The sequence below is a fragment of the Dromaius novaehollandiae genome, chromosome 16, assembly GCF_036370855.1.
Source record: "Dromaius novaehollandiae isolate bDroNov1 chromosome 16, bDroNov1.hap1, whole genome shotgun sequence".
In the NCBI taxonomy this organism is placed as follows: domain Eukaryota; kingdom Metazoa; phylum Chordata; class Aves; order Casuariiformes; family Dromaiidae; genus Dromaius; species Dromaius novaehollandiae.
In genome coordinates this window covers 2,126,781-2,142,862 of record NC_088113.1, presented here as the reverse complement: position 1 = coordinate 2,142,862, position 16,082 = coordinate 2,126,781, and the positions used below count along the sequence as shown (strand labels likewise).

General features: G+C 41.9%; 1 long non-coding RNA gene across 2 annotated transcripts in view; it reads right to left on the bottom strand.

The window, feature by feature from the left end:
• Positions 1-16,082, bottom strand: part of LOC112990726 (uncharacterized) — a 164,406-nt gene that overhangs the window by 121,512 nt on the left and 26,812 nt on the right. For both annotated transcript variants that reach the window (XR_010391834.1, XR_010391833.1), the window contains exon 2: positions 249-384. This is a non-coding gene — a long non-coding RNA (uncharacterized LOC112990726). The remainder of the gene's footprint in view (positions 1-248; positions 385-16,082) is intronic.

The window sequence follows — 16,082 nt, the reverse complement described above, 5'->3', positions numbered from 1 at the left end:
AAGCAACTCCCATTCCACCTACTCCTACTTAGCCCTCATCTGGAGACTGGACTTTCCCCTTCAACATATTTTTGCAGTCAGACTACCAATGTGCACCTGATGCCACAGAAATGGCTTCCTTGGCGCTATCTTGGTCTCCAGCAGCCCCAGGGGATCTAGACCCCTGAGTTAAGTGCAAGGTTTCATCGGGGAGGAATGACAAGCTGCAAAAGGAGTGAAAACACGCCGCAGATCACAGCGACACTCACCTTCCCACACAGGCAATGGTGAAGAGCACGGAGGGCTTGCAGCAGCAGGGGCAGAATCAGGCAGAAGACAGCTGAAGCCATTTCTCACAGCCTCCGAATTACAAGACGTAGAAAGACTGACACTGGATCTTTTTCTCTAAAATAAGCACCCAAACATGGAGATATTTTAGCAATAACTCATGTACTAAATTGCTTCCCTTTCCTATTAGCCTTACTTGCAAAGTGTTAAGCAAACTGCATCTTAAGAATGTTCTTTTGTTATCATTTGCATTAGGGTTTGTACAGGGATGTACATGTCCTCTCATCTCTTCCTGGAGGAAAGCACAAATGAATGGATCATTTAGAAAAATAAAAACTTGCAGGTCACAAAATGCCCTACACAAAGAAAACTGCAAAATATTAATTCAAAAGAAGAGCAAGGAGGATATAGCCTGTTGTGAAATTCAGTTATCAAGAAGTGCATCTGCGCAGTAGAAGACCAATTATTTTCTTTTTTTCTAAAGATTTTTATGGTATTGTAATTAAGGAGCTTTTAGAGGTAGATGCGCATTCTAATTGTCAGAAAAATAAATGAAAGGGAACCAAACTGTACTGTGATGGTTGAAATGCCGATGAAATTGGAGGTGCAGGGAAGTAATTATGTTATATTATTTCAGAGAAGGTGCAATATGAAAAATCAGCGCTGAACCTGACAATGTCTGCCTTTTCTGTGCAGCCAGTCAGCTGTGTAGAATTACTCAAAGGGATGCTTAGTCCTATAAGGAACGGGGCTCAGCAGGAGCAGATCTCAGTCCGGCAGTGATGGGGGCAGGACAGGCCAATGCACCAATAAATTTCATTATGCAACAAATGTGAAGTTCTTACTGTCTGGCCAAGCAGAGGATTGTATTTTATCTGCCCTGTGGTACTCCAGTCAATTCTTGTGAATATACATGGAAGCTTTTTCCTCCAGTCACTGCAAACACACTGAAAATTTTTCAAAAGTGACAAAAGAGCACTCATCAGCAGCAGTGTCACCAACAAAACAACCTTAGTAATATATAAATATTGTGACAATGTCATTTCATGATACAGGAGAGGCCTGGAACTTCTTCCTGCTTGGGCTCTCAGAGTCCTGGAAGGGACTTTTCTGAATTTTCACAGCTTCGCTGAAGTCAAGGGAAGTAGGACACTCTCCACCAGCCTTCCCATGTTTATCACTTGGTAAGAGTAAGCAAATTCAAGCTCACTGTGGCTCTATTTCCTGAAATACATAGGCAGCAACACAATAGAACTAGACAGAATTCACTCTAAACTCTGCATCTTTCGTTTACCTGCATGAGCAAAGCACCCGTAAGTGGGAATACCAGCAGGTACCTTCTAAACTGCTCTACAGCATCCAATGGCCGTGAGTCTGCTGGGGGTGATGTCATTTGGAAACAAAGGGCATTGAAAACTCCAGGCAAAAATCACATCATTATTTCTTCTGTTTCTGCCAAATGTTTTGTTTTTGCTGCCAACCTTGGCAGCTCCACTTCATCATAGCTGTTGGCCAATAAAAAAAAACAAAAAAGAATTTTTTAAATCAAATGCAGTGCATCATAGTCCTATGGAAACAGCTTTTCCTCTATGCTGAGCTCCTTAAAGTCAGCTGAGTGAGAGAATAAACTATGTTCTGTGAAGTGGGAAGGGGAATTATGGTCTCTGTAACTCAGTTTTCTCAAAAATATACCACAAGTCAAAAGTAAGTCACAGCCGATCAGGATTATTAGCTCATCATCTTCAATGAAGTCCCCTGGGTTCTGCACAGCCACAGGCTCTGGGATTGTTGGGAAGACAGGTCTTTGCAGAATGCCTGCTCCAGGACAGGAGAGAGGGAAAGCAGGACAGGATAACTAGCACTCTCAGACTGATAGACATGCACTGTTGATGCTGGAAGAAACTCCAGAAGGGCTTTAGTTGGGTGAAACACAAGCAGAGCTCAGCTCCAGCCTCCTCTGAGGGTTTCAAGTAAGGAGATGGCCAGCTCCTTGCAAGAAAACATACGGAAAGGGGCTGCAGGTGGGGCAACTAGGCACAAACCCAATCCCCAGCCCATAAACAGCATTCTCGCCTAGTCTCACATGGCTGACTAGCACTCAGCAGCACTCTTGCTAATGCAAGATGATGGTCCCAGAAGCTCCTAACTCATTTTCTGATGTTTCTCCACTCTTGTACCCTGCAGGCTACATCTCCACATAGGACAAAAGGTGCTCTACTTAGTTTAATTTTGCTCCAAGACATGGCAAACCAAGAAAAGAAGCCAACTCAAGCCCTCCTGTTCCCCAAAAACGACAGAGTTAGACAATCTGGAAGCACATGAGCTTTTTGCTTGCCAGAGCAGAGTTTAATTTTCCATAAGGAAGTTTCTGAGAAAAGTCTCTAGGAGGATGTACAGATGAAGAATTTATAAAGTCACATTTTTTTCTGCTGGATGCCTCCCCACCAACCTCTTCTTTGCACCACTCTGTGCCCAGCTCTTCAGTTTTACCAGGAACTGCAGTGCTGAGTTAACATCCCCCAGATGCAGCAGCAGAGATAAGTGCTTGCAGAAGTGTCACTTTAACAAGATATAGTATGGAAACAGGTACATTTGCTACTGTAAGTTGGATTCCTGGCCTAAATAGGGCTAGATCTAGGGAGAAGTACTGTGCAGAGAGGGAATTTTAAAAAATATTCTCTTTCGAGTTCACAAGCACTTCAGGACTTCTTGTTCCACAGCACAGGAACCAAACACCACAGCAAGTGAGGTATGGTGTTCAGTAAGCCGAGATGCCTTATGTGGAGTTAGAACATTTCTGCCCATATAGCTGTATGACTACTATATTGAATAAGGATAGTTTACAAACATGTCCCTCCCAAGTGTCTCAGGGAGCCAGGCTCTTCGGTAGCTAGTGTATAAACATTTCAGCTATTAATACAACACTTCTTTTCTAGTCTTCTGGTAGCATGGAGAATTTAGAATTTAGAAAAATTCAAAGTAGGGTCAACTTCAACGTTAGATCAGGGCCTTGTCCAACTGAGTTTTGAAAACCTTTAAAGATGAAGATTTCACAGCCCCATGGGCAACTCCTATTCTGGTGCTGCAACACTCCCGAGGCTGAACAGTTTCACCCAAGACTAAAAGGTTCAGAAATCAGCAGGTAACTAAACAAAACTTGCAGAATACATTGCTTTACAAAAACCTCATGATTAAAGGAAGCTTTATCAAAATTTGGGTGTACAAGGGAGATGGCAAATGGATTTCAAATTGTTTCAATTTTTCTCTATTGATAGTCTGTCATGAATGGCTCCAAAAAGATAAATGTTTGATTACTTTACCAATTAATGTGCTTTAATGATTAACTCTTTTACAGAGTTTCATTTTCTTTTCAGATCACCTCATCATCACAGCAGATTTAAGTGGGCACCTAGCCATGGATGCCCTATGAATATTTTCAAATGAATCCTCACTTTTGAAGGAGCACTGAGAATGCTATGAGGGTCCAAATTTATTCTGGGAGGTCCTCATCTGTCTACTGATCATTGCAGAGCCTCTGCAGAGAGACAAATACAAAGTTCAAAGGCTCAATGCCAAAAGGCTTTACTGGCCTGAGTGATCTGTGGAAAAGACGCAGTAGATAGCATATATAGATAGGGAGTCATTTCACGCTGCAGTCATACTTGTAGTGCCATACTCAATGGGATTCTTTGATACTCTTATTAATGGCTTTGTTCTTACACTGACAGTTCATTTTCCCTGCTATGGGTTCCTGCCAACATACAAGAGAATATTTACAGCCCTCTGTCCCCTCTGCCCATGCACTCTTCCAGACAACTTGTTCATCGGATGCACGCTCTCACAGAATGAAGGGGTAGGGTAATGCAATTGACACTGAGGATGAGGCTATTCAGGTACACAGTTTCCAACTCCAGAGACGGGATTTTCAAAGGATCCTTTGAGGGTCTGAGGCAACGGCTTGGCTCAGTCTCTGTTGCAGGTTGACAGACATAATAGTAAAGCATGGGGGATGTTCTGTTGGCACTGCTTCACTGACTCCAAGATAGGCAAAGCAATCATGCCAAAAGCCAACCTTTTTCTTTTATCCTCCAAAGCTAGTTGCATTGCTTGGATAGAGGGCTGACAATATTCAATTGAGAATCAGGATCTCCTAGGTTTCACTACAGCTAACAGTAACTCTGTTTGTGGTCATGATCAGGTCATTTAACCTGTTTTCTTTCAGCTCTGGAAGTTCTAAAATGAGGAAGGAATTGATTGTCCCCCATTAACTGAGAGGCATCTTCCTCTTCTGCAAAGTATTGCAAGAACCTTTGAACAGCATATATCCCTTCCTCTTGTAGAGTCGGTTCTACACAGAACAGGATGCTGTTTTGCTTAACAGAGACATTTACACCAGTCCTGGACCCACTGCAAGTCAGTGCCACCAGATTTGTCCTATCATATACTGACTCTATTGGAATGCATGTTGCAGAAAAGGAGGGAAACGCGGGAGAGAATCTACCTTCTCTTGTAATAAAATAGAAGAAGAGAGTTGTTTCTGTTATTGCATAGCTGGTTGCTAATATTTTACTTCCTGTTCTTCTCCATTACTCTCCAAACGCCATTCAAACCTAAAATTTCACACACATTATTGGAAAGGAGCCAATTGCTGGGCAAATCGTGCCTGTGAATTCGCACCTAAGTCTGTCTGTCACTCTGTTGTTGTCCCTCTAACTTGGTAATTAGGATGTGCTATTTCTAATGCAAGGCAATCTTGGAAAGTGCATATTCTGCTTGCTGCAGTAACAGGTGCTGGCATACAATACAGTTCTCAGTTGTCAGGACACCTCAGACTATATCCCAACCTCCCTGCTTCTGCAGATAGGAAGACTGAGCTGGTGCTTTGTGCAAATAGAACATTAATTTTGCTGACAGGGTAATAATAAGGCTACTAAATCAGTACTAGGACTTTTTACATTACATACACTATTTAAATTACATGTCATCTTTACAAACTGTAAACTAGATAAATGAGTAGTCAAATGTTAACACACGTGACTTGCGATTGAGACCTTCTAGTCACAGGAAGTGGCATTACCGAAGAAAATGTGCTGGACATAGTGGCAGTCCTGGAAATACAGCAGTGGGGAGGAATGGGAGAATTCACTCATGCTGAATAAGGGCTATCTGTTCAGAGGAGTATTGACGTTAAGTTCAAAAACATGATCTCCTGAGTCAAGGTTTATGCTGCATCAGAAGACAGAAATTAGGACATATGCTTAGAGATTCTACTCTTTGCACCTGGAAGGAGGTGACCCACCACTACTTACAATAAAATCCCAGTTTGCTCAACTGCTCCACATTTAAGATGCTCATCCAGAATTTGGGTTAGATCTTTACACATGAATCACAAAGACTAATGCAAAGCTAAACGTAAGCTTTTATTTCAAAGCTATCATGGCTTTACTGAAAAACTAAGTTGAAACATTTCTGGACCCACTGTAGCTTTTGTCATTTTCCACTATTTTGCTGCATGTCAGAACCAAACTTTGCAAGACCATGTGAAAAGCAAGCTAAAAAGGAAAAACATCAACCAGTCACTTAGGATTCATTTTTTAAACATTTTTCAGCTAATATAGAGAAAGTAATAAACAGCCCTGGGGGCTGGTTTTCGGTTGTTACCTTCTAATATTATTACCTGCACGAAAATCATTGCTGGGAGAGGTGCTATATACAGACAGGGGAAAAAAGTCTTCTTCAAATACTTCCTCTAATACAAATGATATATTTGGGTCACTCTCTCTTCAGTGATTTTAATCACTTTAAGACTATTCGAATAACCTGTAAATTTGGATGAAAAAGGGTTGATTGTTAATTGTTTAAAAAATGCCAATATATATTAGATTACAGCATGTAAAGACACATATTCTGAGATAGGCACTCCATTAGCAACAGAATAAGTCTTCACTGCTTTCTTTTTCAGACTTACTGATCCCAGAGCTTTAGTTCTAGCATACAGCTCTCACTCAGTCTTAAAATTACTGAATGCACCATGCCCAATTCTTTTCTCTGAATCCAGCATCAATCTACCTAGTGCACAAGCAGCTCTGGAGTTCATTCTAGTAAGTGAAAAAGAAGGGGAAAAGGTGTAACTGTACGGTCCTGCAAGAGCAACTCAGTGCAGACTAAGACAGCATATATATGAGTAATTGTCCCATATCTGTTGGACAGGTCAGATCTGATGCTGTCATTTTGTCTTTCTGTGCCCAATTCTAGATTGTGAGCAGGGCTCCCTGTCTGCTGGTGGATGCCCAGACATGATCTGGACATATCAATCCAGATGGTTTTTAGGGTGGTTTCTGCCCCATTCAAGAGAGCAGCAACCTCACCCCATTGCCCACTCCCCTTTGACCAGTTCTCCCATGAGATCAGCAGCTTGCTTTCCACCAGTACAGATCCTTGTGAGGGACAGGAAAGGAAAAAATTCTGTTCTTTCCCATCTGCTGGACCAGCAACTCAACTAAGTGACAAGGAGTTGTAGATGGGCTGACATTTATATCCCTTAACCTCTGTGATGATCTCCTAAAAGATTTTGTCTTGATATTTCTTCTGGTGGAACTGGAGGGCAATATATCAAAGCTTCATGGTGGCAACACAGAATCCTTTTCAATCAAATGAGTTTTCAGTCTATTTAGCAGCAGAGGCAAGTATTACAGGAGGAGGCTAACTTTCCGCAGAGATGTTTCTTTCAGTCCTCCCATCTTAAGCTATGTGAAAGCAGCAAATGTAGTGAAAAGAGTGACCTACTCAAATGAGGATGCGTTTGGTAGCTGGCAGGTCCTTTTCACATCCCACACAATAACTGTGATTTCAAGATTCTTAGGGGGATAACACTTACTGCTCAATTTCAAATGTTTAGAGCCAACATAGGGACTCATCTTGAACAGCTAGTAGTCTGGAGAGAATCGCTTCTGGGAATAAAAGTTACTTGCAAATCATTTTTGCTGAAAGGAGACAGATTCAGAGCACATGGATGAACATATTCTGTGAAGCAAGCCTCCACTGGAAATGTGCGAGACACCCAGAAGCCTTCCTCTAAGATCAGTGATGAGACATCAGGCTTGGGACTAAGGTGGACAGACCTGTTTGCTCAAGTACAGATGAGGCACCTTTCCCTTCCCCTTCCCTTCCCTTCCCTTCCCCTTCCCTCTCCTCTCTTCTCCTCTCCTCTCCTTCAGCTGTTTAACAAACACAGCACAGCTTGTGCCTTTCACAGCACCCAGCTCAACCCAGCTCATTTGCTTGTGCAGCATTTCTCAGACCACCCAGCTTTCCTTCCACTGCCAGCTGCTCTCCATACATGGACTAGCACATTCCCCAGAACTGGAGAGTGAATCAGGCCGTTACTTACGTGAGCATCATGTTACACACATTTGCAATGGGACTACAGGCACCTCAGCTGTTGCTGGATTAAAATAAGCAGAGTTGCTAGGTCTGATCATTCTGTTTCTTGTTGTGACAGTGGAATACTAAAGAAAAGGTCCCAACAAGGTTTTGATTCTGCTCTCAGCAGAATGCTGAAGAGCTAAACTTAGACATCATTTATCACAGCTTAATGGACCTCCTAAAGCCGCATGAAAGAAATACTTTCCATAGTCAAGGTAGTATATTTTATTATGCTCATCCAACAGCATAACCTTAGCTTAACTCCAGGTTAATGGAACTTATGGTAGCACTGAAAGAATAAAAATTGCCAATGAACAAAAAGAATCCTAAATCTACATTTTTCAGAAGACAGTTAAAGTTGTACAACCTTAGATTTGACCTCAGGAACAGAGTTGCGCAAGCAAAAGCCATCTGAACCAGAAGCTTCTTTGGAGAGTCCAGAATTAAACACAGTGCAAGCACAGGGCTTTCTTGTGCATACACTTGTCTTCCACTATGTAATAAAGAGCTCATAATGAAAAGCGTATTTCCTTTCTTTTACACCACTGTGGGAGGCAAAAATTCTCCACCAAGCATGGAGCAGATTTCTAGTCACAGCTTAGATGAAATAAATATGTCCACTCTTTCTCCATTAATACATGCCAGAAAGACTTTTCTTGAGAAATGCTTTAATGGATATTTTAAAATGAACAAACTCATGGAAGCCATAAATCGCTGCAGCAATAGACTGGGAGTTTGGAGACACTAGTCTCTTCTCTGCTCTGTAGGCAACATGGTGAAGACTTCCATAGTTAAAAATGAAACCATACTGCTTCATAACCTTTCTGTGTCTCTCTCACTACTGTAAAGCATGTACCTATTCAGGCACATCTGGAGTTCTACACCAGAATGCCCAGGGCTACCACGTTTCTAGAAGCAAAACAGAAGCACACAGCAAAGACGAGAATAAGAAAAACAGTTCTTGCCCTCATGCTGGGTCACAGTAAATACTGAAATGTGGAGGTGTCCTTCCCAACCATTCCTGCCCAGCATGTTGAACTCCCCATGCCTCTCCATTCCAGTTTCTCCCTAATCCTCCGTCTCAGAGATCCAGACCCCACAACCCTCAGCTCCACAGTCCTCCACCCCCACATAATCCTGTCCTCTTCTTGGCCACTACAGAACCCGAAACCTATCACCCCAATCACCTCAGAGTCATCCTAGAGCTACTCATGTTCCCCCCATTCTACCCCAGACACCTCCACTGTTTCCAGCACCTGGACCCAAATCCGTATGTGACCAAATGAATGAAACTCCAGACAGCCATCCTGAGACACTAGCATCAGCTTTGCAATACAATCCTGTCCAAATGCTTCCTTCTCTTAGGAACAGAATGGTTACTGAACGATAATCATCTCCTTTAGGTTAGGCCATAAGGACAGTTTGTATGAGAAGGAGTCTTGAATTCTGACACACTTGGCTTGCAGCTCATGTCCCCAGCCCCGTGGCTTGCTAGGAAAGAGTATCACTTGGCTCTGCCCTTCAGTGACATTTGTAGAGCAGTGCAGAAATGAAAGACAGACCCAGGTTCAGCTATACTCAGCAGGCTGAGCCATAGGTGTGAGAAGGCATTTTTGATTGTGGATTTCTTCAAAAAATAGTAAGGGAGGAAGGCAGGGAGAGACAAGAGGTTCTGCTCAGTTCCTAGGCGGTTCTGTGAAACAGTCTCAGCTTTGTCTTGCTCTCTACTTTGTGTCTTTCCATCACTGCCCAGGCCACCACACTCTCAAAGGCTCTGCCTCTCCTGTGATTGGGAACAAAATTTTGTTCTCCTTGAGGCAAGCAGGCATTACACAGCACACTTGCATCTTGCCCTGTGCAAGCCAGCACAGCCAGAGCACCGTGGAAGAGAAGAGGAATTCAGCTTTGACATGAAGGATGCTGTGCTAATCTTCGGGACTCTGCCATGCTGTCTATGTAACCAAAAGCTCCTTACAGACAAGGAGATGTCAACAGGAATCGTCCTTTCTGTTAAGCCCTACCAGTATCTTTGTTTTTTCCCTACCAGTGCAGCCTTCTGCAAGCAGACAAACTATGATCTCAATACTAGCCTTCTGGGGTTTTTTCTTTTTTTTTTTTTTTTTTTTTTTTGGTAATGAGTAAATATGAGCCATCCAGGCCTCTCTACCCAGGAAGCATGTTCTACTAAGCAATTAGTAAACACTGTTTGCCAGGGCGGAGGATCAGGCTGTTGCAACCACCTGGCCTCCTGGCATGCAGCAGATTTACACGGCCATGCTGCACTCCTGGGACCTTGATGAGAACACAGGCCAGACACCATGCCACTGAGATCAATGGGAACTGAGCTCTTCAGAAGAGTAGTATAGATCAAGGTCTGAGGAATATGGAGAGGGCCCTGTTAGCACTTCTATTTCCACAAAAAAGTACAAAAACAGGTAAAGGGAAATGTTTGCCTGAATATAGTCATTTCTATAGGCTGGTACCATCTGTGAGCAGAAGCCAAGCCATAAACATAAAGAACTGAAGCGTCTGATGTCTTTATCCAGTTAGGTGGATTTTTTCTTTTTTTGTTTTTTTTTTAAATTTTGCCTGAACTCTCTTCTAGATGGTGGGAATCAGCTTTACTGTTTCCCATACATAACCAGTATAAAATGTGGAACTGCAAGGCATGCCACCCAGATCCGTTCCTGTATCAGTGGGACTGTCACAGGTTATGTTCACCTTCAAATTACAGAATGCCAACCCAAGTCACGGCTCTGTTATACTAACAGTAGGAATCAAACCCTGTCATGAAGATTCCAACTTACATACGAGAGACAGTGCATTTACCATTTCATAGACTAGAAACAGAGACCTAAAGAGCCTATTTAAACCACATTTAAGTTCCAGGAAAGACTCTCCTTGACTTCCCTGGGTTTTGGATCATGCTCAGGGAAATTAAGCAAGTTGCCAAAATTCACACAGTGAGTTTGTAGAAGAGCCAGACACCAAAAGCCAGATTTGCCAAGTTCCAGCATTCATGCTCAAGCCACTACACTGCTGGAGGTGCTGGACTGGCAACAGCAATCTGTTCAAGTGTAAAATTCTAGCTGCCAACCTGGAAATGCTTTTATTTCTCTGACCAATTCCTTTGCTCAGATCCAGTATTTTCCTTGAATAGAAAATTACAGAGAAGATTCAGCATCATGACTGAACAGGCTCTAATATATCCATAGGCACTATCCAGGCAGTAACATATCATTAGCCACAGGGGAGAAGGAAAGAAACTCATCTTTCAGGAAGCAGGACATGCATCTGGGATACCAGGATGCTTGATGGTGAATCAAGAATGCAGTCTTACGCAGCACAGACACCCAAATTTCTGGGCTGTGAATTCTACTATTCTTTTGCCTTCCTGAAGGCTACATCCAGGAGATGCTTGCTCTTCTGCTTGACAACCACAAGGATATCTAGTCTTGAGTGATCAGCAGCAGCTCTGCCTGCTTTCATGACCCAATCCTCACCCATACTGTGATAGGATAAAGTGAGGGGCATTGCCCTGGAAATATATTCATTTCATCAGGTCAGTTAAGTCCTGAGATCTTCTCTGGTTTCATCCGCACGTGAGTTTGGCACTGTTTTGTTTCTTTTGTTAAGCTTTATATTTCAACTAAGAGACCTTCCCTTAATGAAAAATAGTTACTACCATGGACAATGGATTGTTTGGAATCACTTCATCTATCAACAATATGCAGCCTTCTCTGCAAGAAAATGCAGCAGCAATTTAACAGCAGCGGCAAGAAATGAAGATGGCTGCATCTGGTGAAAACTGCAGTGGAAATTGTATATACCTATGCTCATATAGCATTGATTTTGGCTAAGGCACTACAGGCAATTGTTAGAAGTACTTCACAAAAGGTTTTTTGACTAAATGCCCTTTAGTTTTGGATCTGATAAAAGCATCTTCTGGAGAAGAGGGGAGGCAGTGAATCTATTTGAAGCAAGTTTGAAAATGAGTATTTTGAGGGTTTTATTTAAAGAGCTTCTTGTCACTGTTCTAGGCTTTAAAGATCTATTTTTATGCCTTTGCTTTCATCTGAAAGAGAACATATTATTCCAACTGCCCTATGACTAGCAAAAATGATTATGAAAAGAAAAATACATGCATTTTCTTCTCTTTATAGCCAAGGAATTTGCATGCTATAACAATGGGCACAAATTTAATGGACTTTAATGAAGCAGAAAGCCCAGACATCTACTGAATGTTGTAGTATTTCCCCCACACCACTGTACCTTTCATGGACTATGCAACAGAGCGACAGTAGCACTTGGGAAAGGGCACATGTTTGCAGAGGGTATACTGAGACCTGAAACGAGCAGAAGCTACAGAATGTTAGCCCTGCTTCAGCATGACAGAGGTTTAATCCCTCTTTATAAAGACCTGGGCCACAACATGGATTTCAACTACTGCTCAGAGCCCTGGCCATGCCAGGCTCTAAGGATGACAATGTTTTAACTTGGACTTGCCTGCCCTGTGGAGAGTCACATTTAAGATGCAGCTTTAAAACAAGTCATTTGTATGGTGTATATCTCATATTTAATATTTCTTCAGGGTCCAATGCTGCATCACAAAATGTATTTTAACAATTCATATCTTTGGTTCTGGGGCCAACAAGAATTTAGCGTACATAATGAATGGCAAGTATTACTAAACAGTACAGTCCAATGGCTTGACTTAATCAGGACCCTAGCTGCTATACCACCAAGCCCCTCTGAACAGTCAGCACAGATTTGGCAGAGATTCACAGAGCAGGGAATGATAATGGGAATGATTTTTTTCCACTCCTACAAAGAGAGAACAAACATGAATTTACCTTAGGAAAGGAATGAGCAGGAGGAACTATGATGCAGGTGAATCAGAGTCCTGAGAGATCTAGTAAAGGGAGAGCAAGTACTTGTCTTTGCTGTTTCCCAACACAGGAACACAGAAAAATCAGTGAAACATTTCCATGCTAAGTGCCAAACTCAGAAGGAGACTGTCCTTTCCCATACGTTAAGAACTCTGTGGGACTCTCCACCCAAGATGTCTAAGGCTTTGAATTTAGGAAATAAGAAGAGACTTGACATGTTTATGAACATCAAGAATATGCAACATTAAAGATAAAAGAATGTTTTAACAGAATATTAAATCTTGTTAATACCAGATGTAAATAGACCTCAACTATTAAAATGGAGGGTTGAGGGTTTCATGCAGTCAGTTTACTCTCTAATATGCCCAGTGAGGAGTCTTATACTTTCTTCTTTTATCTCAGAAACAGGAGATTAAACTGGAGAAACGTTAGGAATTACCAGATTAGACTAGACCCATGTCAAGCAAAACCACACAACAGCTTGATGACATGCTAAGATGTGAAACTGCAAAGCAGAATCAAGACAGAACTGCGGGTCCAGCAGCACAGTTAGGTGGCTGTTTGGTTTCAGCACATGCACCACCACATGACCTGCTTAAAAGTTATTAGATTTCTTTCACAGGGAGTAAATCAATTAATCTAATAAAGTATTTTCAATGAAAAGAATGGCACAGCCAGTAATGTATGAGTCAGTGTGAGCTTGTCACAAATAGATACAAGCAAAGAAAGAAAGGCTAATATTTGGGAGGAAATAATTTTCTCACCAAAAAAGCTGTTTTATAATAATTAAACCTACAAGGATTTGCATTGCATGAAAGAAAACAAAGGGCAATGGATGAGTTGATGGTATGTTTCAAGTTTTTCTAGATTAAACATTTTGATTTTTCTGAAGTGGTTCAAAAACTGTACTTACATTTGACAGACAGTGTCTGAAAAAAAGTACTGTATCTGCTCCAATTTGAAATGTATGCTGTCAGTAAAGCAAGCAAAGAATATATTCTATTTGTCTCCATCTAAAACACTCAGATATTTGGAGGTTTTTGGGCACAGAATTAAAATGCCAGCATCTCGACAGAACTTCAGTAAACAGAGTGCATTAGGAGGATTTTTAGAAGAGTTTAACACCACCCTTACCCTTTCACAATGTAGCCTTGGAGAGCTGACCATCTGCATTGCTGAGAGCACAGCTGAATAGAGTACTTCTAACCACCCAGCCTATCTACAAACTGATCTGTCAAAACCATCCTCCCTGCACACCCATTTTTATCCCATTATGTTAATTTGTCCCAGTAGTCCTAGCACTCTAAAGACCTACAGAAACAGGCAGCTCCTTTCGTATGGCTGGGTTGTTTATATTCCAAAATTGAGCAATTGAAGTACTGCAAAAGAGGGATTTCCAAGTCTACCTAGCTTTTTTTTTCCTGGCATTACTTTAGTCTCTTAAAAATGGACTCTGCAACTAGGGAATATCATGTTCCTCCAAAATCAGACCCCAGACAACTTCCCGGACCTACTCACACTATTCTTTATGACTGCGGGTGGCAGAGTAATCATGCTTGATCCTTCTGACTGTCTATTTTGTCCTTGTAAAACAGAGAGAATTGCAGCTGTCACAAGGGGGAAGAGGAAAGCCAAACAAGTGACTATGAGTACAGGTCTTGCTGTAGGTCAGAGAAAGGCTCTTTGGAAGGCAGAGCAGAAAGTTCTTGTGCACAACCACTGTGCATGTGCAGGTCTGAGAGCTTAGTCCTGGGGAGGGCAGGTACAATACATCACTTCCAAGTACAGCCATTCTTGTGTCCTCTTAATCCCAGCTTTGCAACTAAAACCTTTCTAGGGCATAGAGTCTGACAGGAAAAATCATACCTTACTGACTTCTGCAAAGGGCTGGAACACTTTGGAAAAACAGCAAGTTTTTAAGGAGCTGATAAAGCACAACTGAGATGATTTCTATTGTCCAGTTTGGCAGGGCAGGTGGGCTTCAAAATGAATCTGCTGCTAGGCTTCTACCATTCCTCTCCTGCCATTTCACAGCTTGATACTCAACAGAAACTAGAGCACAACATGGAAACAAGGCCATGATGGTGAAAGGAGTCAGGCTACATGACATCCAGCTATGAAGATGTATTCTCAAGAGATGAGAACAGGAAGGGGCCTTCACAGGGAAAAACAGAAAACAGGGACTGATTTAATACAGTGGCTAATATATAAACTCACATAATTCAGAAGCACAGTGGTAAGGAGCCAGAGTGGAATATGACAGGCAAAAGGAGTAGGAAAGACAGGTCCGGGGGCTCAGGAACCACCTTCATTCCTGGAGCAGGACAGCAGTATCAGACACCCTCATGACAGGTATCTGTGAGCCTCACTACGTTCTTGTCACGCTCCTTCAGCCAGCAGCTTCCCAGTGCTGAGCTCAGGCCAGGACGGCAAGTTCTCCAGGGGGACTATCTGTATGCTGAGAGGGGCTCGAGAGTGAAACACAGAATGAAGCAAATGCTTCTCTGATTTATACAGCACTGATCTCTTGCTTTTAAACAAGCTTGGGCAGGCATCATGCTATGCTCTTTTCCTTCTATTCTTCCCATCCCTTTGCTAGGATCGTTCCAGCTGAGGATATGTAATTTTCTCCTGTGCAGATACATAGCACATGCCAGGTTAGCATGGGTGGGTTCTTCAACAGACAGGACTTGTTCCCACTGCAAGTGCTCTTGTGTAGCTCAGTTTTACCGTGAGAGAACAATAGTATTGCAGCTTCTCTAATTCAGTTTCTGAACTAGGGGAAACCAAAGAGGTTTCAGTATTTAGAATAAAGATGGGTTATACAGGAGAAAATGAATTAATGCAAATAATCCAGAACAGAGGAAGGAGGTCTTCTGGAGTCAGAAAAACAGACAAGACAGCAAAATCAGTTAACTCTCTCAAGGCAGTTAATCATGTCTTTGGACACACTGATACTAATGTCTAATTGGAATACTACAACTATAGTGGTCATCCTAGCTCAAAAAGTTGACTACAGAGCTGGCAAGAATTCAGAGAACAATAAAAGACCAGGAAAATGCTCATGATGGTAAACCAGAAAGAAAAGGACCATTGCTCAAAAATGGAGACAAAAAATTAATTTTAACTAATTTGATTCAAAACAAGAAATGGTTGAGTGCCAGTATGTTAGGAAAAATCAGTTATTTTTGCTGATTAATACAAACAAAAGAAAACAGTCCAGAAAATGAAAGGTGGGAAGGTAAAAGATACGAAAGCAACCCAGAGAATACTTTTCCATATCTTATCGCAAGTGAGCTCAAGCATAATCAGCAACTCCCCAAGGGGGGGGGAAACTTAAGATTTGAAAGGACTCTTGACATTTACTTTAATAGAGAATACTTAGGGATTTCAATTACAGCAACAATATTGTAGCACAGTTATTAAACTTTGTTCATCAGGCCTGAAACTAGTGATTAATCCTTAAAGATCAGGGGAGATGTAAGTTGTGTCCTTATCCCA